This window comes from Colobus angolensis, unplaced genomic scaffold (genome assembly GCF_000951035.1).
Source record: "Colobus angolensis palliatus isolate OR3802 unplaced genomic scaffold, Cang.pa_1.0 Scaffold90, whole genome shotgun sequence".
NCBI lineage: Eukaryota > Metazoa > Chordata > Mammalia > Primates > Cercopithecidae > Colobus > Colobus angolensis.
In genome coordinates, this window is record NW_012122932.1 from 5,709,541 (window position 1) to 5,713,815 (window position 4,275).

Consider the following 4,275-nt stretch of genomic DNA (forward strand, 5'->3'; position numbering starts at 1 on the left):
GCCTTGGCTTCCCAAAGTGCTGGGATTACAGGTATGAGCCACTGTGCCCGGCCCATACACATCTTTTATACACATGGTTGTATATGCTTGAGAAAGATCTGGAAGGATTCACAGCAATTCCTTCTGCAGTGTGAGAATATAAGTGGACACTTAGGGGTGAAGCAGATGTGGGAATTTCATATTTTAATTCCAATGTTTTCTTTTTATTTTAAAGGCATATTTAAAAATTAATATGAATGTGCTATTTTGTAACAAAATTAAAATTTTACAAAGGATATGTTAAGAATACTGGAGGATCCCAGAACTTTGGGAGGCTGAGGTGGGTGGATCACTTGAGGTCAGGTATTCAAGACCAGTCTGGCCAACATGGAGAAACCCCATCTCCACTAAAAATACAAAAACTAGCTGGGTGTGGTAGCTTACACCTGTAATCCCAGCTACTTGGGAGGCTGAGGCAGGAGAATCGCTTGAACATGGGAGGTAGAGGTTGCAGTGAGCAGAGATCACGCCACTGCACTCCAGCCTGGGCAACACAGCAAGGCTCCGTCTCAAAAAAAAAAAAAAAAAAGAATACACGAAGACCTCATCAAGTGCTAGAAGAGAGAGATGATGAGGCGTATATCCATTAGTCACACCTCCCCCGAGCTGGAGCCAGTAAACTCTAGGAGGAGAGGGGCTGTCATCTTTGTGTTCCCTTTCATTCTTAGGAACTATGTGTGTTGGGCATATAGTAGGTGTCTTTGGTGTGCTGAATCTTCTCCCTGAAATGCCCCTCAGGCACTGGCTTTCTCCCTGAATTTTTGCAAGAAGAAACTCGACATTGAAGTCCAGTTTCAAGCAACCCCTTCTCATCCACTTACTCAAAGACAAAGAAAGAAGCAGTTCAAAAAAATCCCTCCACATTAAAGTTTACCGCTGGGCGTTCGGTTGTGGTCAGCCCCTCTCCTAGGCCATGGTTCTCTGTCATAAATTCAGTGAAGAACATGCTATACAACTGGGGGCATTTTTCTCTCTCAGATTTAACTTCAGATCTAAGATTTCCCTTCAACCTGCTCATGATTCCCTGTTCAAAAGTGTGGATCAATAAGGAAGAAAAAAATAGGAAGCTACGTGGGGGCGAGGGAATGAAGCCAGGCAGCTGATGATAATATTCACATAAGCAGAGTGCTCCCATGGGTAGTAGACTATGCAGGTCCCCAAGCACTTGACCCATCCAGGATCTCACTGATGTTAGCAAATCTAGGAGGAAGAAGGGTAGGGATTATAGTCTCCAAGTTACAGATGAGGAACTTCAGGAACTCGAAGTTCATAGGTTTAGTGATGTCCATGTGTAGTGGTAGACAACTGGAAAATCTTCATTTCCTAGATTTCTGACCCCCATTCACAAAGCCACAAAAGCCCTTTCCCTGGATCACAGCCTGAACCTCACTTAAGCCACAGGCCCACATAGCTAAGGACTTCAGCGGTGGTTGTGTGATAATAGGAGGTAGGTAGTGAGAGAAAGGTGGTTGGCTGCCAGTATCAGCATGACAAAACTCATCATTGTTCCTGGCACTAAAAGGAGCACTAGCCAGTTTGGGTGGCTCTTCTGTCAAGGGAGAGATGGAGCTTCCATTGCTGGTTTTGGAGAGTAGGAGATTTTGTGGACTTTTACTTCCTCACAAGATGAATGATAGGCCTTTTGGGCCAAATATTAATACTAATCTTATCTGATTTATGTCTTCTTTTGAAATAACCTAAAGCAGGGGTTAGTAAACTATGGCCTATTGGCCAAATCTATCCTGACACCTGTTTTTAGAAGAAAGGTTTTATTGGAACTCAGGATGTCTATTCATTTACATATTAAGTCTGCCTTCATGCTACATTGGCAAAGTTGAGTAGTTGTGACAGAAACCATATAGACCACAAAAGTGAAAATATTTACTATCTGGCTCTGTATAGAAAAAGCTTGACAACCTCTGACTTAAGTTAACATATATTTTCTGAGCATGAACTCTGTGCCTTCTTGCTCTTCCAGAAATCCACTGGTATTCGACAAGATTAAAACCTAAATCTTGTGGTATCTGTTAAAAGAAAACCTACAGACAGATGAGATTTAACAGTGTTTAATTGAGCAAAGAATGATTCATGAATTAGGCAACCCCAAGACCAGAATAGGTTCAGAGAGCTCCAGGCTGCACTGTGGTCAGATAACTTTTATGGACACAAAACGGAAGTGAAGGACAGAGAGAACTTGATTTGTTAAGGCTCAACATTTGCCCTAACTGAGCATGGTCTGCTCAGTTGGCTGCCTGTGATTGACTGACTAGGCAACTGTGATTGGCTGAGACTCAGCTATTTGTTACAAAAAAGTATACACTTAAATTAGGTTTTCAGTTAGTTTGCATACTAAGTTAGGTTGCAGTGTCTTATGCAAAGACACAAGTAGGGAGACAGCCTCAGGCTAGTTTAACTTTTTTTTCTTTTCTTTTCTTTTTTTTTTTTGAGACAGGGTCCTATTCTGTCACCCAGGTTGTAGTGCAGTGGTGATCCTCACTCACTGTAGCCTTGAACTCCTGGGCTCAAGAAATCCTCCTCCTTGAGCATCCCAAGTATCTGAAACTACAGGTATGCACTACTGTGGTCAGCTAATTTTTGTAGAGATGGGATCTTGCTATGTTGCTCAGGCTGGTCTTGAACTCCTGGCCACCTCCGACCTCAGCCTTCCAAATGCTAGAATTACAAGTTTAGTTTAATTTAACACTTCTCATCTGGTGCTTGTTGTACATGTTCCCTGATAAATTTTTCTACCAATTACTCGACATTACTGACTGGAGAAGTGGTTCTCAAACTTCAGTGGGCACGACAACCACCTGGGAAGTTGGTTAAAGTGTTGATTCTCAAGCCCTACCCCAGAGTGTTGATTTAGGAACCTGCATTTTTATAAGTGCCTCAGTGATTCAAATGATGTCATGTAAGAGATCATGTATGGTGAATTACTGAGTCCTAAAGCTATAAAACAGACATGTTGGCCCAATGATCTTTCTACACAGAGAAATAGCAAACTGTTTCAACCATCATTTCTTTGGCTCCCAATACATCCATGTCTTCCAGAGTCAGCTAACCTTCAAACAACATCCACAAATGTTTTGGAAATCTCCTGGCTATCCCCACTCAACCCCCATTCATCTCTAATGAATCTCTCCTGATAGAATATAGAATTGCAAGAAAAACATAAGCTTATAGTTAGAAACTTTTCAGAACAATTTCTGGAGGAGGCATATTTTTTCTTCTCTCTTTCTCTTCTAGTCTAATTCTCCTAAAAGGCTTTCAGCTAGCAAATAAGAGGCTAAGAGGGGACATTCCATTACTTAAATAGCCTTATTATTATAATTTACATGCCATAAAATTCACCCATTGCAAGTGTGCAATTAAATGACTTGCGTAAATTTATAATTGTGCAATCACCACCACAAGCCAGTTTTGAACATTTCAATCACACCTAATAGTCTCTTCCTGCCCATTTGCTATCCCCAGTCATGCCATCCTTCCAGCCCTAGGGAGCAACTGATGTGCTCTTTGTATCTATGAATTTGCCTTTTTTAGACATGTCATCTAAATGGATTCACACAACATGTGGTTGTTTGCATTTGGCTTCTTTCACTTAGCATAACGTTGTTGAGGTTCATCCATGCTGTAGAATGTTTTGAGGTTCATCCATGCTGTAGAAACAAACCAATAGTTTGTTTCTTTTAATTGCTGATTGATATTCCATTGTATGGGTATGCTACATTTTGTTTATCCATTTACCAGTTGATGGATCTCTGGACTGTTTTTAGTTTTGGCCTATTATGAGCCATGTTGTCATAAATATTTGCATACATTTTTTTTGTGGAGGTATGTTTCATGCTTTCATTTGCCTTGTATAAATACCTATAAGTAGAATTGTTCAGTTGTATGTCAAATACTTGATTCTTCTTAAAATTTATTTTATTTTTATAAAAGATTTAAAAAAATTTTTTGCTTAAAGTTGTGGATCCTCAACAGTTGATTCTTAGATAATGCAGGGATTAGGAGCACAGACTATAGTGAGATGAACCTGGTACCTCAGTTGAAAATGCAGAAATCACCTGTCTTCTGTGTCGCTCATGCTGGGAGCTGGAGATTGGAGCTGTTCCTATTTGGCCATCTTGGGCATGCCCCATCCAGGAAGAGGGTAATCTTAATGCTTTACCACGGGTCTTAGCAAACAGCACACCAGGAGATTATATCCCACACCTGGCCCAGAGGGTCCCA